General features: G+C 43.2%; 1 long non-coding RNA gene and 1 pseudogene across 2 annotated transcripts; one reads left to right on the top strand and one right to left on the bottom strand.

Moving 5' to 3' along the window:
- Positions 1–1,278: 1,278 nt before the first annotated feature.
- LOC139560005 (uncharacterized) lies at positions 1,279–3,881 on the bottom strand (annotated as a pseudogene).
- Positions 3,882–6,627: 2,746 nt separating this feature from the next.
- On the top strand, positions 6,628–10,005 carry LOC139559514 (uncharacterized). 2 transcript variants are annotated; one of them, XR_011671785.1, is made up of 5 exons: positions 6,628–6,732; positions 8,718–8,811; positions 8,929–9,025; positions 9,301–9,439; positions 9,526–10,005. It is a non-coding gene; the product is annotated as an uncharacterized lncRNA (long non-coding RNA). The 2 variants fall into 2 exon arrangements; XR_011671786.1 differs by having other exon boundaries at positions 9,301–9,490; positions 9,597–10,005.
- The last annotated feature ends 14,703 nt before the right edge of the window (positions 10,006–24,708 follow it).

The raw sequence follows: 24,708 nt of genomic DNA, 5'->3' as shown, positions 1-24,708 counted from the left end.
CTTCTGGTAGTTGAGCTCACACGCAACTTTGAAGAGGACATGCCAAAGTGCACTGAACATACCTTTAACGGCTATTTACATAAATAATGACTGACAAAAGTAGTTAAAAAAATTATATTTCAAAATGATTTTCAAAATCAAGTATCTACTTGCAGGGGGACATGCGCTATCCTCTGGCTATTCTAAAACTGAAGTCTGGGCATGTTCGAGCGGATCACTTTTGTCAAGTCGGTGCTGTTCAAAGTGTGTTGCATTATGGGAAGAAAAAAAATCTGACTAGCACCTACATTTCGACTGCATGCACTTGGCAAAAATCATGTGATCAAAGTTCATGAAGTTTTGACTGCAAGTTTCTGGAGTTGTACTTCAACAACTTCATCATGCAGCCATGGCCTGCGTTGTGGGGAGGCACTATTTGTCAACCTATCATTAGGGTGTTTTTGTTTGACCCACACAAACAAATGTGGCCAAAGATGTGACTGAAACAGGAGCCTACTTCACCGTAATTCTAAAGCTTCAGAGTATACAAATGAAAGTTACATTTGAGATCTCTCTCTAACCAATATTGTTCAAACGTTAGTTTTCAGTTCTTGAGTGTGTGATATGCGGGTATAGAAATGTTTATTTCAATGTTTTTACATAATTTATTTTATAAACACTAGCAGCTATGTTGACACTGCCATGTTGATCTGGGCCTTGCTTTTGGAAAACCACTACAGTGTCTGACTTTTGGCTGTCGCAGATGTACCTACCCCAACTTCACTCACCGACTTTCGTCTACAGTCGGCTTCATTAGGCTTACCGCTCGACATGCCCATTCTTATCTCAATAGGGTTAGTAGGCCTGCTCTCTGCCTGGCCTTATCTTAGGTTTGTCATTACCTTCACTCCCAGGTTAAACACAGAGTATGTCGTTTTGGGAAGGGACATTAGACTTTATAATTGTGAGATTAAGGTCAGAAAAGATCAATGGATATTTTGTCCAATTCCCAGATTTCTAATTATGCCCTTCCCAAAACTACATGCTCAAGCTTTAATAAGGATTGCCTACTCAACTTTTGAGTAAATGCCAGACATTTCCAAACATCCAGAGTAGCATTACTTCCTCATCAATGTGTCAATTTCAGTGCATACTGGATCATTTTCAAACACTTAAAGGTGTTAAACACAAAAAAAGAGCCAACCCCAGTGACAAACCAAACGTACTTGAGCAGGTCACAATTGACTAAAATAAATTAAATGTATGGCCAATAGGAACTAGCCTATAGCTTATAGTCCATTATCTTCCCGAGCAGAGTACAGACACATTCATTGTGTGGCTCTTCTTCTCCACTACCTTTCCGCTGTTCTTGCTGAAGACCTCTGCTGTGGCGGTCTTCGAGCCAGTGGATGCATTGATTCCAGCAAAACATCTGTGAGAACAAAGAGCACACACATTTTTGAAAGATGATAAGGTCCCCTGATGTCTTCAATAGTGTCTGAAGTGTGCTGCATTACATCTGTACATTGTCCCCAGCTCAAATAATGACTTCGCTATGTGTTTACGCTCTGACAAAGGAGTCTTTCAAACTTATCAACCTATATTGATTTAATTAACCTGTCAAACCAAGCTGTGACACAAAATGCCTCAGTTTAAAGCCCCCGACCCCAAAGGAATTCTCCCAAGGAAGAAGCATATTTTTGTTTACCTTTGGATGAACTTTAGGGTGCATGAAGCCTCCTCTTGGTATTGCAGATTGAAGGTGTGGAATGAGGCAAAAAAAAGCTGCCAGCGCTTCCACAAAGTTTGAGTGAACCGTCATCACGACCTCCTTCTCGATGCTTATCATCCATTTGGCAGCAGTCATTATGTCCCCTGAAATCAGATCACTTACATGTTTCACAATTACTTCTGTGAAACTTTGCGATTGTAAGGCCCCGTCTAAAAACAATTACTCACACAGAAAGTCTTATTGGATACACTACCTTGAACAATCAGTCTTAGTGAGTCCGGCAGGGGAATTGATCCCTCCACATCGGTGGCTGTGTCTGACACCTGAAAGATATAAAACAATCTTTCTATAACTTTCAAATCACATATTTTGAACAATTGGCACATCATTTTAAACTTCTAAAATACTTAGAAAATGATTATCTTATGCATAAGATGCAGATGAATGTAAAACATTGGCCTGTAGAAGGAGTGCATCTGTCCTTTCTTTGAAATGGGCCATCAGCAGGAGGACAACACAATGGCTAAATGCAGTCGCTCCACCCTTTTCAAAACTTGACAGGATGTGCCGAAATTCTTCATTTGTTGGTTTGTACAGGAAGTATTGTATGATAATCTTTCCTTTAACTGCCATTGTTGCATACATTTTTTCCCAGGATTGAGACATCTTTCACTAACTTGAAGTGGTTGTAGAGTTCCTTCTGTGTGAAAAGGTACGGCCACTTACTCCTCAGTGTCACGCCCTGACCATAGAGAGCTTTTATTCTCTATGTTGGTTAGGTCGTGGTGTGACTAGGGTGGGTCATCTAGGTGTATTATATTTCTATGTTGACCTAGTATGGTTCCCAATCAGAGGCAGCTGTTTATCGTTGTCTCTGATTGGGGATCATATTTAGGTAGCCATTTTCCTATTGTGCTTTGTGGGATCTTGTCTATGTATAGTTGCCTGTGAGCATTATTTATAGCTTCACGTTTCGTTTGTTCGTTTTGTTGTTTTGTTGTTTGAAGTTTTAATTTCCAATATTTAAGGATGGAAACATACCACGCTGCATCTTGGTCCACTCCTTGTAACGGTTGTGACAGAAGATCCCACCACAAACGGACCAAGCAGCGTGGCCAGGAGGAACAGGTATCCTGGGCCTGGGAGGATATCCAGGAGGTAAAGACATCTTGGACTTGGGAGGAGATAATGTCAGGAGACGAAAGCATTCCATGGAAGCAGACGCAAGCGGTGAAGGAAGGAGAGCGACAACGGCGGGGTTCGCGGCCACGACGCAAGCCAAAGAAGCCGCCTCAAAATATTTTTTGGGGGAGGCACACGGGGTGGTCGGCGAAGTTGAGGTGTGAGTCACAGACCGAGGAGTTGTTGGACAAATTGGAGGAGAGTGAAGTGAGAGAGCTATTGGTTTGGCGTAGTATGCACGGCATTCGTCCTGAGGAGCGTGTTAGCCGTCCGATGCCACCTGTGCCAGCTTCCTATACTCGTACTGAGGAGCGTGTCATTTGTCCGGTACCATGTGGGCCGGTTCTACGCACCAGGTCTCCAGTGCGCCTCCACAGCCCAGTACGTCCTGTGCTAGCTCCCCGCACTCACCGCACGGAGTGTGTCATCGTTCCGGCACCATCTGTGCCAGCTCTAAGCACCAGGTCTCCAGTGCTCCTTCCCAGTCAGGTACGTCCTGTGCCTGCTCCTCACACTCTCCCTGAAGTGCGTGTCCCCAGTCAGGTACGTCCTGTGCTTCCTCCCCGCACTTTCCCTGAGGTGCGTGTCATCAGCCCGGTGCCACCTGTACCGGACCCACGCATCAGGCCTCCAGTGCGCCTCCACAGTCCAGAGCTTCCGGCGACAGTTCCCAGTCCAGAGCTTGTGCCTTGCACTGAGTGTTTTTCTCTTTCTTAGCCGTACCAGAGGATTATCACGATTCTTATGCTCAACGCATGTTTTCATCTGGTTTAACGGGGATCCATAGCCACTCCCAATTGTAGAGCCATCTTTCATTGTATCAGCAAAGCTTTTCGGGTACTGTTGTACCATCCTCTTGGCTATTGTACGGCAATCTGCTCTGGTTGGATTAGGTTCAACAACTCTCATTGCACCTACTGTAATTCTCACCATCTCTCTTCGTTCTCCAGGGGTTGGCAGTGTGCCTCTGGCGAGGGCTGATGCACATTTTGCCCCAAGGGACAGTGAAGTTCTCCGGGCCAGATGTCCAGGTCTACAGTACTGGTCATATTCGTTGTTGACCGGGTTGTGCTGGATGTGGAGGATGACTGAAGGGGAAGGGCTTAATGGCTCAAATATTGATATATCCTTGATGGCACCAGCAGTGTCACTCCTTGCTTGTCCTTGGAAGTAAAATAGTTGCTCAACTAAAGTAATACAATTCCAAACATTTCCTCTCAACAGTACAGTACTTGTAAATCTTTAGCAAAATGTAATACCTTCAAATCTCCATGCATATAGCAGCTTCTGGCATTGTATTGGTCTGATTTGCTCTTGTACAGTAGGTCTTCTTCTTTAAGAAATTGAAGGTCTGGCTTTCCCTCTACTCCCACCTCTGATTCAGAGGGTTGGGTTAAATGTGGAAGACACATTTCAGTTGAATACATTAAATTGGACAACTGACTAGGTATCCCCCTTTCCCTTGTCCTGGAGGGATGAAAACGGTCTCCTCAGGCAAATCTGGTGTTCCGCCAAAACGGCACTCTTTCTGGTGTGAATCTCAGCTAATTGTCATGTAGAGATTAAAATTAAAGCTCATGTGATAAAACGTCAAAGGTATAATAAAGGTAGCAAATATGTGGCAAGCTGTGTGTCTGTTTCCACTGCGCAGGCAAATGTCCAGCATAGTAATGTTGGCCATCATGTATGGATCAACTGTACTGACAGCTGGTATCTGCATTTTAAATAGTAAATATTATTTTGTGAAATAACTTGGGTAAAGACAGTTTATTGCAAAATACACTGATACCTTCAAGTTTGATTATTTGAATTGTGAAAAATGTCCATACAGTCAATATTATTCAACCCTAATGTGATATATTTTAGTCAAATGTAGAAATGTATTTCTGGATACTTGTCCACCTTTTGGTACCAGCATTATAAACCAGCAGGCATACAGTATGTGATCAAGACATCAGTCTATGATGGCTGGCAACGAGCACTCTGCTGGCAAGCTGCCCTCCAAAGTGATGGTGTGGTTCTGCCAGAAAGAACATCCTTTCCATCTGTCCTGCATCGTCCGCTACAAGTAAGCCGTATGATTTTGCTTGCTCTGGACTCCAGGGAAGTGACATATCCCTAGTTGATGATATTGGCTGCTAACATGAATGACTTTCAGCTCCAAATGCTGCTGTAAAAAACATTGTATTTCTGTAACCTATCTTGCTTTTTGAAAATGTATCATTGTTTTTGGCTGTAATGATAGGCTACGTTTGCGCAGCAATTGTGCAAGCATGTTCGCATGTGCACAGGGGGGGGGTTGCAAGTTTTGTACCTCTGGATTGTGGAAACAAATGGGCTTGGGTTGTATATAGGAATGGTGGGCTACAGTATTAATGACAATATTCTATTTTGACTGGAATTGTTTTGGTTGTTGTTCATAAGTGCAGCATTTATTCCTGTTCAAAATATTTCTTCTAAAAATATTTACTCATCAGATTGCGCTACTTTCCCTTCTTCTTGCAATAATTGCTCAAAGAGTCTGTGACTGTGGTTGCGGGAACTTTGCCCCAAAAGGTCTGTGCATGGCCCGGGTCGGCAAGCACAGTGAGCATGATCGGCTAATCAAGAGTTCATGCCTGGTGTTCTAAGCAGGTAACACTGAGGCAAGTGTTAATTTAAAGTTATTGCTCCCTTAGCTCTGCTATCATTGGACGAGTGAGAGTCAAGTTTGTATTTCCTATGTAGCATTTCAGAGAGGAATGGGAAAGTCCCAAATCACATTGCTATAAATAATGTGGAGTCATAATAACAAGATCATAGCAACACTTTAACGCAAGTGTATGTGTTGGATCAGCTAGGTGTTTCAATCAGTTAATGTGACCTTTTCAAAACAAATAGTTGGATGAGTGATAATGAGGATTTACACCAGCACTGTCACATGCACATTCAGCTGTGAACGCGGCCATCCCTGCCGTTCCCCTTGGGTTGTGTCACGTTCCTGACCTTATTTCCTTTGTTTAGTCTTTGTTTAGTTGGTCAGGACGTGAGCTGGGTGGGAATATTCCATGTTATGTGTTTTCATTGGTTTAGGGTTGTCTAACTAGCCTGATATGGTTCTCAATCAGAGGCAGGTGTTTTACGTTGTCTCTGATTGGGAACCATATTAAGGTAGGCTGTTCTCACTGTTTGTTTGTGGGTGATTGTTGCCGTGTCTGTGTTTGTTCGCCACACGGTACTGTTTTCGTTCGTTTGTTCACGTCGTTTATTGTTTTGTATTTTGTCAGTGTTCTGTTTGTTAGATCATCATTAAAATTCATCATCATGAACATTTACCACGCTGCGCCTTGGTCCTCCTCTCTTCCACCTAACGACGAGCGTGACAGGTTGAGACAGATGGAGATATAGAAAGGTGGATGGGCCAAAATGAGACTTATATTAAACCCTAGATAACAAAGAAGATGAAAAAGAACAATACTGACAGTGACAGATGAAGTGTTGGGGATAGTAATGAGTGCTTGTATATGTGTGACTCACAGCATAGACATCTGCATTTCCCTGGACATTACCTCATAAAATCACAATGGAGCTGTGGAATGCCGGTCAAGGGAGGTAGACAGATAACAATGCACTCCTCTGGGCAAGAGTGGCATGTCCCTCTGGAGCCAGGAGTAGTTTGTGTCTCAGTGGGTGATTGTGAGGTTTGTGCGTGTGCTTGTTTTGTGCGTATGGGGGTCATGGGTTACAGTGTCCTTGGCCTTTGAGGGCAGGGCCTACAGAGGTTATATATTTGATCTCCGCTATTGCAGGGATAGAGTTCTGAAGCATCCTTCCTTATCCACCTCTTAGCAGTGTTCAAGGTAAAATAACACTCCATACACTTTTATTGTGTGATTGTTACATACATCGAAATCTAATTGTATGATTTATTGCTATGCTTTTGACAAAGGATTAGTGATGTAATGAGACACGGGAATGTATGGTGGAAATGCTGAAGGAGTTTGTCCAGGCGTCCGTCACCAGCCGCGAAGGCGACTCGGTCACTGTGCAGACCAGTGGCAGTCAGTGCCGTTTAAGATGAGGGAGGACTATTTTCAATGAGCATGGCCTTATTTCTATTACAGCATATTGGATGACTCATTTATATTCCATTCACCCAGTTCAATGTAACAGCAATAGGTTTAGACTACTACATGATACTCAAATGTTCCTATACCCATCATGAGGTTGCTACAACCTAGCCTATGAATGAAAGTTTACAACGTAGTATGCACACAGGTTGAGAGACAAATTTGAGGTGACAGACAGTGACATTCAGTACCGCCTTGCACACTCTTGTCTGCATCTAGCTGATATAGGGTGTAATCATTAGTCCAACAGTTGCAAAGGAGAGTTTATTGGACAAATTCAGGTATTTTTATCCCCGTTTTGTTCCGTTTAAGAAACGTTTTTCAACAGAATCGGCGTAATGAATCACACGTAAACAGAGTTCACTCTCATAACAGCCACGTTGTATTTCTTCTCTTCACTTCGCTTGTGGACTTAAATGCACAACACATCAGCTGTATGTGACGAGGCGAAAAAAACTTTCCAATCCAAACAGCCACATTGTTGTCACCATATTAGCTAAAGTAACATCATAGTCAGCATAGCTAATAGAACTAACGCGTTAGTAAACCCGCTACAGTCATGCAGTAACGTTAGTGTACAGTCAGTAAGCAGTTACACCGGCGGGCCCTGGTGGCAATAAATGTGTAATACCAAAAGCTTACCTTGACTTGGAAGAGTTCCAGTGTTGTGTTAGAAAGTCATAGCCAGCTAGCTAACATAGCATCCCTCTGTTTGAGCAGGATGTTTCAGTACGCTAAACTAGGTAGCTGCATTTGCTAGCTAAGTAAGTAAAAGTGAGAAATAAAGACACTCTTTCTCTTGCTTCTCCTTAATTTTTGGAAGAAATTAATTTGTTCAAAACTGTTCAACTATTCTCTCTCTCTTTGAGTCCACTACTCACCACATTTTATACATTGCAATGCTAGCTAGCTGTAGCTTATGCTTTCAGTGAATATTTGATTAGGTGGACAACATTTCAGTTCATGCTGCAAGAGCTCTGATCGGAGGACGTCCTCTAGCCTTAAGTTGTCGTAATTACTGTGTAAGTCAATGGAAGGGGGTGAGAACCATAAGCCTCCTAGGTTTTGTATTGAAGTAAATGTACCCAGAGGATGGAAGCTAGCTGTCCTCCGGCTACACCATGGTGCTACTCTACAGAGTGCTGTTGAGGCTACTATAGACCTTCTTTGCAAAATAGTGTTTTTTAATCAGTTATTTGGTGACATGATTATATTTAGTATAGTTTTATCTAGAAAGTATAAATGTTGAATGTTTTACAATTTAAATGTGTATGAAATTCACTGAGGATGGTCCACCCATTCCTCCTCTGAGGAGCCTCCACTGGTGCAGACCAAGAATGGGAAGGTCAGTGAAATGGGAAGGTCAGGTGAAACAGATCAGGGCGTGACACTAATATGTGTTTCTATAACATTCTAAGGAAACTAAGGATCAAATCATCCAGGCTAACCCAGCTCTGGAGGCATTTGGTAATGACAAGACCATTAGAAATGACAACTCCTCAAGATTTGAGAGTTTCTGATAGATATTCAGATTGATTTAATACAGCATTAATCACCTGAAAATAAACTAACAAACATTTTATGTTTCGGGTAAATTTATCAGGATTAATTTTGACACTAGAGGAAAACTCACTTCTGCTAAAATTGAGACATGTCCAAAGAAAGTGGCTGAAAGAAATGTCATTTTCTACTGTTCTAAATCTCCTTCTTTCCAGACCTTCTGGAAAGTCTTGTCACTTTTGAGCTGAAGGCTGAGAGACTACCACGTCTTCTATCAGATCTTGTCAAACAAGAAACCTGAATTACTGGGTCAGTACCACAATTAGATAACAATGATGCATTGACATTAATTTGTGTAGTGTAATAATGTAATAGCATGTCTACATTTGTCTTTCTATGTCTCTCTCCCCACTCATGGGAATACAGAGACGCTGCTGGTGACAGCTAATCCATATGACTCTACCTTCATCTCCCAGGGGGAGACAAGTGTTGTCTATTGATGACGCTGATGTTGGGAACAGATGTGAGTTACTTTACCATTACTCTGGCCCCTGGATTTAGGTATTACAGTTGTAATTCGTTGGTTTGGGAAACAAAGTGTGGTCTTGCTGAATTTCAAGCCAGCTTGTTATGTTGCCAATACAAAATATGGATTTATGTTGCATATGTCAAGTAAACATTGTAGCCTACCCTGTTCTTGGTTTGAAATAATAATATCTACAATAGCAGAGCATCATTACGTCCAGAAATATCGGTGTTCTCACTACTAAATTGCTGTGCTTTTCTCATCTTCCACAGAGTGCTTTTGATTTGCTGGGCTTTACTGTGGAGAAGAAAAACTCAGTGTATAAGCTGACTGGTGCTATCATGCACTATGGCAATATGAGGTTCAAGCAGAAACAGTGCGAGGAGCAGGCAGAGGCTGATGGAACGGAATGTGAGAGCAGGCTAAAAGCCAAAAGCAGAGCATTGTTCTGTGAATCCATAGGTAAAGCATTACAACTCACTGATTTTCTTTCCCAGGTGCTGACAAAGTATCATATCTTATGGGCCTGAACTCTGCTGACCTCATAAAGGGTCTCTGTCACCCACAGGTAAAAGTAGGGAATGAGTGTGTCAAAGGGAAAACTGTCCAAGAGGTGAGTGATGGGATATTTCACACAGGGGAGAGCAACAAGTGGATGATGTGAAATCCTATATAGAGATTAGATAGCATTTTTCCATTCTAACAAACCACTAGCTCGAAGACGCCAGGCTCCCCAGCATTACTCACTCATACCACCATCATTACGAACACCTGCCTTCTCCCGTCATACGCATCAGCAATTATTGGACTCACCTGGACTCAGTCACCTGTGTCATTACCTCCCCTATATCTGTCTGTTCTCAAGTTCTGTTCCTCGCTTCAGGATTAATTGTCATATGTCGTTGTGTTACCCGTGTGCTGACGCTGTTCCTGTCTTGTTCCATGTCTGTTACTTATTAAATATTGACTCCCCGTACCTGCTGCTCTACTCCAGCGTCGGTCTTTACAGTAAATACTACAGTATACAGTACTACAGTCTGCAAAAACACTACAGTAAATACAACAGTATACTGTCCCCATAGGAGAACCCTGTAAAAATGATTGGAGACAGGTGCAGGAATTCATAACAGGGGGGTTTAATACTCCACCTAAAACTACACAACATGCCATGAAAAGTCACGGGGAAGAGGCCCAATACAAACACGTATACAAAAACACAGGGATGTAACCCAAACAAAAGAGCGAGGTTAAACCTCTAATAAATACAAGGGACGAGACCCGTAATACACTACAGGGGGAGAGACCCGTAATAACAAATGCACAACAATACACGGGACGAGACCCATAATAACAAGTGCACAATACATGCAGCACGAAAGCCAAAATAAAAAAGCACAGGTACTCACAGACCAACGGACATGGGAACAATAACCGACAAGACAATGGTGAACAGAGGGCACGTATATACAATTACTAATCAGGGGAATTGGAATCAGGTGTTCGTAATGAGACAGTTCAGTGACTCCTAAAGGCCGGTGACATAGACCTATTTTTTTTTTTACATTTCATAAAAATATAGGACAAAACACACATCACAACAAGAGAGACACCACAACACTACATAAAGAGAGACCTAAGACAACAACATAGCAAAGCATCAACACATGACAACACAGCATGGTAGCAACACAAGATGACAACAACATGATAGCAACACAACATGACAGCAGCCCAACATGGTAGCAGCACAAAACATGGTACAAACATTATTGAGCACAGACAACAACACAAAGGGCAAGAAGGTAGAGACAACAATACAACACGCGAAGCAGCCTCAACTGTCAGTAAGAGTGTCCATGACTGAGTCTTTGAATGAAGAGTTTCAGTGTTAATTGCAGCTCGTTCCAGTCGCTAGCTGCAGCGAACTGAAAAGAGGAGCGACCCAGGAATGTGTGTGCTTTGGGGACCTTTAACAGAATGTGACTGGCAGAACGGATGTCGTAAGTGGAGGATGAGGGCTGCAGTAGGTACCTCAGATAGGGGGGAGTGAGGCCTAAGAGGGTTTTATAAATAAGCATCAACCAGTGGTTCTTGCGAGATGACCAGTTTACAGAGGAGTATAGAGTGCAGTGATGTGTCCTATAAGGAGCATTGGTGGCAAATCTGATGGCCGAATGGTAAAGAACATCTAGCCGGTCGAGAGCACCCTTACCTGCCGATCTATAAATTATGTCTCCGTAATCTAGCATGGGTATGATGGTCATCTGAATCAGGGTTAGTTTGGCAGCTGGGGTGAAAGAGGAGCGATTACGATAGAGGAAACCAAGTCTAGATTTAACTTTAGCCTGCAGCTTTGATAGGTGCTAAGAGAAGGACAGTGTACCATCTAGCCATACTCCCAAGTACTTGTATGAGGTGACTACCTCAAGCTCTAAACCCTCAGAAGTAGTAATCACACCTGTGGGGAGAGGGGCATTCTTCTTACCAAACCACATGACCTTTGTTTTGGAGGTTAATGGTTAAGGTTAAGGGCAGAGAAAGCTTGTTGGACACTAAAACACTTTGTTGTAGAGCGTTTAACACATAATCCGGGGAGGGGCCAGCTGAGTATAAGACTGTATAATCTACTTAGAAATGGATGAGAGAGCTTCCTACTGCCTGAGCTATGTTGTTGTTGTAAATTGAGAAGAGCGTGGGGCCTAGGATCGAGCCTTGTGGTACTCCCTTGGTGACAGGCAGTGGCTGAGACAGCAGATGTTCTGACTTTATACCAGAGGTTCGGACTCGAATCACATGACTTGGACTCGAGTCAGACTTGAGTTACAAATATGATGACTTGCAACTCAACTTTGACTATAACACCAATGACTCGTGACTTGACTTGGACTTGAGCCTTATGACTCGACCTGACTTGATACCCTCCCCAAGCCCAAATATAAAAGATTATGCTATTAAAAAAGTGTGCAGCGCATCAACTCTTCATTTAACGGATTACAGTTGTGCGTGCCAGTGCAGAGGAACGTCGGTGGGTGAATTCAGATGGAGCCCTTGGAAAGATGATACCCAAAAGTATTATTTTCGGATATAAAGACGACGCTGTATCAACAAAAAACGGATTGCAACTTGCAAAACATGCGGGAAGAAAATTACAGATGGAGGAGCAACAATTTCCAACTTTGTTTGACATTTGAAGCTGCACAAAGAACGGTAAGTAGTGGCTAATATTGCCGACAGCTATATATTTTATTACTTTACTGGTGTATCATGTAAGCTAACGTAACGTTACGTCAATGAGCCTCCACACAGTCAGTCAGTGCAGGAACGTGATCATTGCACCCAAGATTGAGCTACAACTGGCTAGGCAGTTGGTAGCCTAAATCCTGCCTGATGTTATTGCTTTTCCTAAAACCATTGACATACGTTAGCCTACTGTAACCACACAGAGAGAGTGTGTGTTAGGGTTGGGCGATTGTGTACAAGCCTACATCGCCCGATTGCGCCCCATAGCGATCCTCGATAGTCGATCACTATTGGGGGGGGGGGGGGGGTCTTTCTCATGGCTACCCATCTATTTCCATGGAAATATAACATTTATTTGGAAAGTAATAAATATATAGATATTTTTAAAAGCATTCATGATTTGCGTAATGTAATATACTATTACTCTTGATAAAAATATGAAATGGTATTACATTTGGTGAAGAGCACATTATGACTTGTTTAGGACTCAAAACTTGACTTGATACTTGACGGTCTTGACTTGAAAGATGACTCTGACTTGCATGTCTTGACTTAGGACTTGACGTGGGACTTGAGTGCTAAGACTTGAGACTTACTTGTGACTTGTAAAACAATGACTTGGTCCCACCTCTGCTTTATACACTGCGCTCTTTGAGAGAGGTAGTTAACCTTTCACGAGCCTCTACCCCGGGTCCGGGATCACCCCCCACCCCCCCCACACACTGATTAGCATAGCTAGCATAGCTTCACAAGTAGATAGTAGCATCTAAATATCATTAAATCACAAGTCCAAGACACCAGATGAAAGATACAGATCTTGTGAATAAAGCCACCATTTCAGATTTTTTAAATGTTTTACAGGGAAGACACAATATGTAAATCTATTAGCTAAACACGTTAGCAAAATACACAATTTCTTTGTCCACCATTTTTTCTCTCCACCAGTAGCTATCACCAATTCGGCTAAACTAAGATATTGATAGCCAATAACCAATAAAAAACCTCATCAGATGACAGTCTGATAACATATTTATGGTATAGGATAGGTTTTGTTAGAAAAAAGTGCATATTTCAGGTAGAAATCACAGTTTACAATTGCACCGACCATCACAACTCGACTAGAATTACTATAGAGAGCAACGTGTATGACCAATTTACTCATCATAAAACATTTCATAAGAATAGACAAAGCATAGCAATGGAAAGACCCAGATCTTGTGATTTCAGACAATATTTCAGATTTTCTAAGCGTTTTACAGCGAAAACACAATAAATCGATAAGTTAGCATACCACATGTGCAAACGTTACCAGAGCATCGATTCAAGCCAAAGAGAGCTATAACGTAATCATCGCCAAAATATATTAATTTTTTCACTAACCTTCTCAGAATTCTTCCGATGACACTCCTGTAACATCATTTTACAACATACATATAGAGTTTGTTCGAAAATGTGCATATTTAGCCATACAAAACCGTGGTTATACAATGAAAATACTAGCAAATCAAGGCTCAAAATGTCGGACGTCATCTTTCAGAGTGATCTAGTTTAATCGAAAGCTAATCATATACTTGACTAAAAAATACAGGGTTGACAGGAATCGAAAGACAAATTAGTTCTTAATGCAACCGCTGATTTACATTTCTAAAATTATCCTTACTGTGCAATACAGGGTTCGCCAAGTGAAGCGATAACAAACAAAATGGCGGATTATGCGTTTAAAATATTTCGACAGAACAACGATTTATCATATTAAATATTTCTTACTATGAGGTGATTTTCCATCAGATTCTTGGGCAATGTATCCTTTCTTGGGTCTAATCTTCTTTTGGTCGATAGATGTCCTCTGTCCTTCGAAATGTCCACTAACATCGACCGAGACCCCGAAACGTGACCAAAGCTTCAAAGTGCACGACAAAGAAATTCCTCAAAATCGCACTAAACGGATATAAATTGCTATAAAACGGTTCAAATTAACTACATTATGATGTTTTTAACAACTATAACGACTAAAAACATGACCGGAGAAATATCACTGGCTAAACAACCATTTGGAAGGAGGCAAGTCCGATGTCCATCTTGCGTAAGACGCGCGAAGGGAAAGGACGGTACTTCCACGTTTTGTTGTTTTATAGTGGCTCTGATTGTGCAATCGACTCCATTCAAAGCGTGATGACGTACTGACACCCAGAGGAAGACGTAGGCAGTGTCGGTTTCTCCATAGCATTTACAGGCACCTTAAAACCGACCCCAGATCAGGGGTCAAAATTTCTGAAATCTGACTCCCTGTCAGGAAAAGTGCTGTAGAAGTAGTTCTGTACCACTCAGAGACAAAATTCCAACGGCTATAGAAACTAGAAAGTGTTTTCTATCCAATAATAACAATAATATGCATATTGTACGATCAAGAATTGAGCACGAGGCAGTTTAATTTGGAGACCAAAAAATACTAATGCGGAACAGCACCCCCTATAGTTGCAAGAAGTTTTAAGCAAACCAGGCCAAAGACCCGTCAGAGACAACAAAACTCCTTAGCCGGCCCACAAGAATGGAATGGTCTACCGTATCAAAAGCTTTTGTCAAGTCAATAAAAATACCGGCACAACATTGCTTAGAATCAAGGGCAATGGTGACATCATTGAGGACCTTTAAGGTTGCAGTGACATATCCATAACCTGAGCAGAAACCAGATTGCATACCAGAGAGAACACTATAGACATCAAGAAAGCCAGTCAGTTGATTATTGACAAGTTTTTCCAACACTTTTGATAAACAGGAGAAAATAGAAATTGGCCTATAACAGTTAGGATCAGCTTGACCCCCCCCCCCCCCCATGGCTGCCTTTCAAGCAATGGGAACCTCCCCAGAGAGGAGAGACAGGTTTGAAAGGTCAGAGATAGGCAATGATAGGGGCAGCAACTTTAAAGAAGTAAGGGTCTAAACCATCTGACCCAGATGTTTTTTGGGGGTCAAGTTTAAGGAGCTCCTTTAGCACCTCAGATTCAGTGACTGCCTGCCTTTGTAGCGGGGCAGAGGAAAAAGAGGGAGGAGCATCGGGGCTGGTCGTATTAGAAAGGGTGGGAGATGAGGAAATGTTGGACGGGCAATGAGGAATGGCTGAGTCAAATAGGAATCCTGACTTAATGAAGTGGTGATTAAACAGCTCAGCCATGTGCTCCTTGTCAGTAACAACCACATCATCAACATTAAGGGACATGGGCAGCTGTGAGGATGAGGGTTTATTCTCCTGGTCTTTAACCGATTTCCAGAACTTCTTGGGGTTAGACCCACAGAGAGAGAACTGCTCCTTAAAGTAACTAACTTTGGCCTTCCGGATAGTTTGAGTGCACTTATTTCTGATTTGCCTGAACGAGAGCCAGTCAGCCTGAGTATGCATGTGCCTTTCTTCAAATGGAATTCTTGAGGTGGAGTAACTCTGCAAGATCACAGTTGAACCAGGGGGTGAACCTGTTTCTAATTCTAATTTTTTTGTTTGTGAACAATACCACTGAAAATAAAATTAAAATAAGGTCCATGTCACGTTCCTGACCTTATTTCCTTTGTTTTAGCCTTGTTTAGTTGGTCAGGACGTGAGCTGGGTGGGCATTCTATGTTATGTGTTTCTATGTTGGGTTCATTGTATTAGCCTGATATGGTTCTCAATCAGGGGCAGGTGTTTTACGTTTCCTCTGATTGAGAACCATATTAAGGTAGGCTGTTCTCACTGTTTGTTGGTGGGTGATTGTTGCTGTGTCAGTGTTTGTTCGCCACACGGTACTGTTTCATTTCGTTCGTTCGTTCGTTCGTTCGTTCGTTTGTTCCTTCCTGTTCGTGCGTTCATGTTTTATGTTCTCAAGTTCAGGTCTGTTCACATCGTTTATTGTTTTGTAGTTTGTTCAAGTGTTTTTCCGTCTTCGTTTAATAAAACAATAAGTATGTATTCAACCCACGCTGCGCTTTGGTCCGATCCTTGCTCCTCCTCAGACGAGGAGGAGGACGAGCGTTACAGTCCAAGCATTTTCGACAGAGCTGATTCTATACAAATTTACAGAGGCCAGGTCATGAATGAAGGCTTGCTCATTAAAGTTTTTTAGCAAGCACCTATGACAAATCAGGACAGGTCGTTTCACTAACCAGCCATTACGAACACAGGCTGTAAAACAGTGATCACTAAGGTCATTACAGATAACACCAGACTGATACCTATCAGGATTATTTGTGAGGATAACATCAGGGAGAGTAGCCTTTTCTGGGTGTTTGGAGTCATACCTTGTGGGATTGGTAATAATCTGAGAAAGATTTAGGGAGTTGCATTGCTTTAGGACTTGGTCAGATGGTTTAAGCATGTCCCAGTTTAGGTCACCTAGCAGGACAAATTCAGACTTAGTGTAAGGGGCCAGGAGAGAGCTTAAGGCGGGTAGGGTACAGGCCGGTTATAACCAGGAAGGTTAACATCAGTGTTCAAAACACTCTTCCTTAACCACTTCTCAGTAATGACCAACACATCTGGATTAGAGCGGCAGAAACCTCAGGCTTTTATGAGAACAGAAATCAGTGAATCAGATATCAGAGCACAAGTCAGAATTGGGGATAGCAACAGTAGATGGGCCAGGGTGTACATGCACATTTCCAGATATCATCAGCAGTAATACAATCAGGGCACGGCAGAGAACAGGGAGAGCTCTGCAGTGTTGATTTATGACATTTGAATGTGCATTAGAAGGCAACAAGATCATATTGTACAGAAATTTCATCAGGTAACATGAATACAAAGCCAGCGAGAGGTGGTTAGAATAGGATGGGAGCTTATTTCTCTAGAATAGGTTGGGTAAACAAGCAAGTTCATAGTCAATAAAGCATGCAGGAGCCTTGAGGCAAATAGCATAAAGCACAAGAAAACAATATAACGACTTGGGGCTAGCCATTGTAAGTTCAGAGTCCGTGCATGTGTCCTGGAGGCGAGTGAAAGCTCGGGAGAGAGGGGGGAGTGTGGTGGGGGTACCTGTACCTGACTCTCTCCATTCCAATGATGATCTTAAAGAGAACATTGCCATTGTAGAGAGACGTAACAATCTAATGCAGGCAGAGGTTGAGGAGCTAAGAAGCTGTCTTGAACAGATTGAAAGAGGCCGCAAGCTGGCTGAGCAAGAGCTACTGGATGTCAATGGAGGGTGCAGCTGCTGCAAGCTTTGGTAAAGTAGAACTACTGATTATGGATTTTCTACTTTAGCTATAGCTGAACATTGTAAAAAATATATATAATTAGACATCTCTTCACCACAGCTCCCATCTTGGTTCATCCGGATCCTTCCCGTCAGTTCATGGTGGAGGCCGATGCTTCTGATGTCGGAGTGGGGGCGGTCCTGTCCCAGCGTTCTGCCCTGGATCTCAAGCTACATCCCTGCGCCTTCTTCTCCCACCGCCTCAATGCCACGGAAAAGAACTACGATGTGGGGAATTGTGAGCTTCTCGTGGTGAAGATGGCGTTGGAGGAATGGAGACAGTGGCTGGAGGGGGTGGAACATCCATTCATCGTGTGGACCTACCACAAGAACCTGGAGTATCTCCGCACCGCCAAGCGCTTCAACTCCAGGCAAGCCAGATGGGCCCTGCTGTTCACACAGTTCAACTTCTCCCTCTCGTACTGGCCAGGATCTAAGAATGTCAAGCCCGGATGCACTGTCCCACCACTATAGCCCCGCGGTTACCATCCTGGAGCCCGAGACCATCCTTTCCACCTCGTGCCTGGTGACGGCACTCAACTGGGGTATAGGGAAACAGATCCGGGAGGCGCAGTGGTCCCAGCCGAACCCTGGGGAGGGGCCCTGATAATCGGATGTTTGTGCCTGACGCTGTCCGCTCTGCGGTCCTGGAGTGGGCCCATTCCTCCAGGCTTGCCTGCCACCCGGGATCCCGTCGGACCCTGGCCTTCGTGCGACAACGCTTTGGTGGCCTACGATGGTTTCCAGATGTCGCCGCGTTTGTCTCCCCCTGCATGATCTGTGCTCAGAATAAGACTCATTGGCAAGCTCCGGCTGGTCTTCTGCAACCACTGCCTGTCCCTCACCATCCCTGGTCCCACATATCCCTGGATTTCATCACGGGTCTCCCCCTGTCTGAGGGCAGCACTGCCATCCTGACTGTGGTCAACCGGTTTTACAAGGCCGCTCACTTCATTCCTCTCCCCAAACTACCAGCGGCCAAGGAGATGGCCCAGCTCATGGAGCAGCACGTCTTCCGGATCCATGGACTGCCCGTGGACATGGTCTCCGACCGGGGGCCTCAGTTCTTGTCCCGGTTCTGGAAGGCGTTCTGCGCTCTCATTGGGTCATCGGCCAGCGTGTCCTCTGGATTCCACCCCCAGTCCAACGGCCAGTCGGAGCGGGCCAACCAGGATTTTGAGACTACTCTGCGCTGCCTGGTCTCTGCCAACCCCACCTCCTGGAGCCAGCAGCTGGTGTGGGTTGAGTATGCCCGCAACACCCCGGTATTGTTCCCTGCTCTGCCACAGGCCTATCTCCATTTGAGTGCTCCCTGGGGTATCAGCCCCCGCTCTTCCCCGAACAGGAAGAAGAGGTCGGCGTACCTTCTGCCCAGATGTTCATTCATCCGCCGCTGTCGTCGTACCTGGAGGAGAGCCCGGTCGGCCCTCCTCAAGACCACCTCCAGGTATCGATGACAAGCGGATCGCCATCGGACCCCGGCTCCCCGGTATTGTCTCGGGCAGAAGGTATGGCTATCCACCCAAGATCTGCCCCTCCGGGTGGATTCCCGCAAACTCCCCCCCCGGTTTATCGGCCCATTTCCCACCTCCAAGATTATTAGCCCCTCTGCTGTTCGTCTTCTGTTGCCCCGTACCCTTCATATACATGCCACCTTTCATGTGTCCAGAGTCAAACCTATGTCTCACAGCCCTTTGTCTACTGTTTCCATACGCACCCACGTGTTGAATGCTTGCTGACATTTTTAAGACGTTAATAATAATAATAATAATTTTACCATTTATAATATTTTCCTATTTTTACGTAAATAAACAAAAGTGTATAAGGTTGTCACACCCTGATCTGTTTCATCTGTCCCTGTGATTGTCTCCACCCCCCTCCGGGTGTTGCCCATCTTCCCCATTATCCCCTGTGTATTTATACCTGTGTTCTCTGTTTGTCCGTTGCTTGTTTGTCAAGTCAACCAGCTTTTTTGTTCTCAGCTCCTGTTTTTCCCAGTTTCTCTTTTTTTTGCCCTCCTGGTTTTGACCCTTGCCTGTCCTGACCCTGAGCCTGAGCCTGTCTGCCGACCTGTATCTTTGCCCCACCTCTGGATTGTTTGACCTCTGCCTACCCTGACCCTGCCTGCCGTCCGGTACCGTTGCCCCACCTCTGGTTTACTGACCCCTGCCTGCCTTGACCTGTCTATTGCCTGCCCATGTTGGAATATTAAACCATTGTCAATTTGACGTGTCTGGGTCTTACCTTGATTTCTGATAAAGGTAGGAGATTACCTAGTTAATTAGCCAACTCTTACCATAGTCACTTATCTATATCCTTGACTATCTCAGAGTTGGAGGGTGATGAGGCTATCTGAGATCCTGAGGTCAAGCACCCTTTTTGACGTTGGCATTGGGATAAGGTTTGAGTTAGCAGGGAACCCGAGAGAGGCCAAGCAGGGGTGGACAGACAGAAAAGCCATGGGGTGTGGGTGGGCGGGAGGGTTGGCTGAGTGGGCTTAAGTGTTTGAAATGTGAGGTGATGATAGCTAAAATAGAGAGAGAGATAAAACAACTCTCTTGTTCTCAAAATAGAGCATTAAGGAAAGATCAAGAGTCAGGGTGTCAAATTCATGCAATAAACCACCTCAGATAGTAAGGCTACTCACAATGCCATGCAGCATAATTACACTAGCAGCTGGTCTGTCACAATAAATCCCTATCCCACTCCTCAACAACAATACTTCTCGATTGTGGCTGTGTTTGATACAATGTTTTTGGAAAAGTGCCATTAAAACAATGTTTTAAGTTTTTATGATCTAAAAAATAAGTTGTCAAAATTTATATAAATTGGAAATAATATACACTGAACAAAAATATAAAAGCAAAATGTAAAGTGTTGGTCCCATGTTTCATGAGCTGAAATAAAATGTCCCAGACATTTTCCATACACACAAAAAGCTTATTTCTCTCAAATTCTGTGCACAAATGTCACGACTTCTACCGAAGTCAGTTCCTCTCCTTGTTCAGGCGGTGTTCGGCGGTCAACGTCATCGGTCTTCTAGCCATCGCCGATCCACCTTTCATTTTCCATTTGTTTTGTCTTGTTTTCCCACACACCTGGTTTACATTCCCTCATTACTTGTCGTGGATTTAACCCTCTGTTCCCCCCATGTCTGTGTGTGGAATTGTTTGTTTGAAAGTGCTTGTGCACTCTGACTGTTTCGCGACGGGTTATTTTGTACCCATATTTTGTTGTTTTGGGTGCCTTTGGTTTTGCTATTAAACTGCTCCGGTTTTTACCCAGTTCTGCTCTCCTGCGCCTGACTTCCCTGCAGCCAGTCACGCACCCCTTACAACAAATTTGTTTACATACATTTACATTTAAGTCATTTAGCAGACGCTCTTATCCAGAGCGACTTACAAGTTGGTGCATTCACCTTATGATATCCTTGTTAGTGAGCATTTCTCCTTTGCCAAGATAATCCATCCACCTGACAGGTGTGGCATATTAAGAAGCTGATTAAACAGCATGATCATTACACAGGTGCACCTTGTGCTGGGGACAATAAAAGGCCACTCTAAAATGTGCAGTTTTGTCACACAACACAATGCCACAGATGTCTCAAGTTTTGAGGGAGAGTGCAATTGGAATGCTGACTGCAGGAATGTCACCAGAGCTGTTGCCAGAGAAATTAATGTTAATTTCTCTACCATTAACTGTCTCCAATCATAAGCCGCCTCCAGTAAAATCTTAGAAATTGTTGCATGTTTCGTTTTTGTTCATTACAGATCTGATCATCTAGTCCACACTCTTACAGTTTAATATTTAAGAAATAGTATAGCTGTTAACAAACATAGTGTCTGGATCATGATAATAGAACAACTAGGTATATTAACTCCCTCTGCACCCACAGATATCCTCATGCTGATAGCAAGGTTGACATCCTCTAATTCAATAAAAAATAATATACATTTTGTGTAATTTGCCACTCTGCATTTCATTTTGTGCCTATTGATTTTGACATCATAGTCTCTCATAAAATACCATAGTAAAAATACTAAGTAGTCAGTGCCTGTTGGTCTCTGTCCTGGTGCTGTTTGCTGTCCCTCGCCAAGGTTCTGTCACTTCTGTCAACACAGTGTTGTGGCCATCAGAAACCCCCATTGGAGAAACAGGAATCCATCAGCAGTGAACATGCTGACACCTTGTACAGTAGCTGTGGGGAGAAAATATCTGTTGAGGATTAGTGTACAGAGATGTATTTGATAAGTGATTAGGAAAAATAAATGTGGCATGACATGATGACACATTGATTGACATTTAAACGACTAAACAATCTAACATGTTTTTTCCCCACTATGGTCGCTATTGTTGCTATTCTTAAATAACATGCTTGATAAAGGTACATGTTCACACCTATTTGTGGTGACTTGTAGCTCCCTGCTATTAAAATATATGATAACTATTTGCCCTTAGGAAGTGTTTACAGATTCATTGCATTGCATTCATTCTTTGAGTTTGAGGGCAATTACAAGGCAGTCCTATAAAATACTTGCCTGGCTACCCACACTCCTTGCTCTGGCCAAACACTACGCCACGCCCACGAACGTTAGTTTCTTCTCTGCAATAAGTTTGGATCTGAGTACCTCCCCAACACGTCTCCCAATGTGAACACATTCGGGACTGTCTGATTGGTTCAGAAACCGATGGGTTTAGCCAGAGCTAGAACACATGTGGGTTTGAAAATTTGTCATTGGCTTTGACTGATTACAGACGATCCAATCGCTGATTATTTTGTTTTGTACAATGCCCCTTGTGCCTATCGTCAGCACAAACAACTTCAATGATGGCAGTCTCAGACTGAAGTATGTAGAGAATGACAGCAAGTATGGGTAATCCATACTTGGAGTGGGTCTGAAAGTGGGCGTTGCAAAAGAAGTGGGTGGATCAACAGCGATGTGTGTAACATCAGTGGGTGGATCAACAGCGATGTGTGTAACATCAGTGGGTGGATCAACAGCGATGTGTGTAACATCAGTGGGTGGATCAACAGCGATGTGTGTAACATCAGTGGGTGGATCAACAGCGATGTGTGTAACATCAGTGGGTGGATCAACAGCGATGGGTGTAACATCAGTGGGTGGATCAACAGCGATGGGTATAACATCACCGGCCATAGTCAGGTGCACAGCGGGTCAACTTAATGTTTACATAGTAGGTTAGGAGAATTACCGTAGCAGGTTAGGAGAATTAACATAGCAGGTTAGTAGAATTAATGTAGCAGGTTAGTAGAATTATTGTAGCAGGTTAGGATAATTAACATGGCAGATTAGGAGAATGAGGTTAAGGTTAGGAAAAGGGTTAGGGTTAGCTAAAATGCTAGTTGCAGTTGTCAACAATCGACTCGTCGTGTAGCCCAAACAGCCACGCAAAACTGTCTTGAGTGGCAACAAATCTGCCCATTAGCTTTCCATACACCTACTTCTGTTGATCCTCCCACTTCTGTTGACACGCCCACTTTCAGACACACTCCATGTATGCAGTTATCCATGACTCAATGACAAAGCAGAGCCGTCAGGCTAATAAAATACATGGTGTTGTTAACCTGCCAATTGTTCATATAAGGTTAAAATGTCAAGAAGTGTCTGGACTCATTTACATTTACATTTAAGTCATTTAGCAGACGCTCTTATCCAGAGCGACTTACAAATTGGTGCATTCACCTAATGACATCCAGTGGAACAGCCACTTTACAATAGACTCCTGTGAATAGGGCTCAAAGAGCACTCAGGAACAGAATGTTACAAGTGATAGGCACAATTAAGGGGTTGGACAAGTGGAATATTTAAAACCTTTGAGTGTATGAACGTATATACATGTGTGTAGGAGGTAGGTATGGTGATGGTGCACGTAACAAGTCTACTACTGTATGTCACTCATTTTAATGAATTAAACTAACTAAAATGCCCCATTTGCATCTAGCTGTCTTATATTTTCTCATGTTTCCTTTAGTCTGTGCTGGTTTGACTTTGGGCAGAGTGATAGGAAGGTCAATTTTATCTTCACAGGGTCTTTAGCAGTGGCATGGCATTTCTCACTTCAATTTGCCACCCTAACGCCAGCTGTCATTTGCAGGCCTGGGGAAGCTATCAGAAGATAAATAATCTTAAAACTTGTTACCAGCACTTGACTCATCTTTAACCTCTTGACCTTTTGAAAGGCTGTGACGATTAGTGGAAGTTACTAACATTCTATTTTACTTTTAGTAGTTACATTTCATTGCTTTTCCTCACTTTGGGAGTACTTTATTATTTTTATTCCTTCTACACGTCATCAAATGTGATGGACAGAATTCCCGGGATGTAAATATTTTGACTCAGAGAAAACCAGCCATAACCCTGACCGTACACAGCTCAGCATTGACTCCACACCATAAATGTAACATAACATATTGATGGGTTACAAGATACAACTGTCACTCTCTCTTTATGTGAAAGAAACCTTTGTTGGGTATGGTCATCTGCTACAGTTGATCCTACACGTAGGCAATGGCTGGACACTGAAAGCTTAAAACCCACCATGACTCACAAGCTGTCCTCCTCAATCAGTGAGAGGCACTCTGCAGGAATTTGACAGGGTTATCTTTGTCCTCAGACACAATGCCATGTCAACAAGACTGCAGTTAAGGGGAGAGTTTTAACTGGCTGTTGGTAGGTGATAATGGAGAACCTATGGAAGCCCATTCCAGTCAACATTTTGTTTATACTATCTAAAATGTTAGATTTTTATCCCAATTTTTTTAACTTACATATATCAAAATGTTAAGATAGTATCAACATAAACATCAACAAGGCCAATGACCTTGGCCTCGTACTAATCCGCAGTTACTGCCTCTGCCTCCATTATGTATCATTACTATGATATTTCAGCGAAATCTAAAGCTTGTCACCTGTGACAGACCTCCGTCCGTGTTGCATGACACTTCCCGCCTGGTTAATATTGCTGCCTAAATGTTCTTTATTTAGACCGGCCCATTGGCTATTTTATATTGCTGCTTATGCTTCCACAACGTCTATGGCTATGATAACAAAACACAATATGTTACCAATGTCGAACATGAACTCCTCTTAAGCCCTCTGGGAAATTGAAAACCTTGTCATGACATCTTTTTCTTAAATATCCCTTTGTGAAATCCAATATCTTCCTTTGTGTTTTCAGAAAAATACCAGTAGTCAA

Source organism: Salvelinus alpinus, chromosome 30, assembly GCF_045679555.1.
Source record: "Salvelinus alpinus chromosome 30, SLU_Salpinus.1, whole genome shotgun sequence".
Taxonomy (NCBI): domain Eukaryota; kingdom Metazoa; phylum Chordata; class Actinopteri; order Salmoniformes; family Salmonidae; genus Salvelinus; species Salvelinus alpinus.
This window is presented reverse-complemented; position numbering and strand designations above follow the sequence as displayed.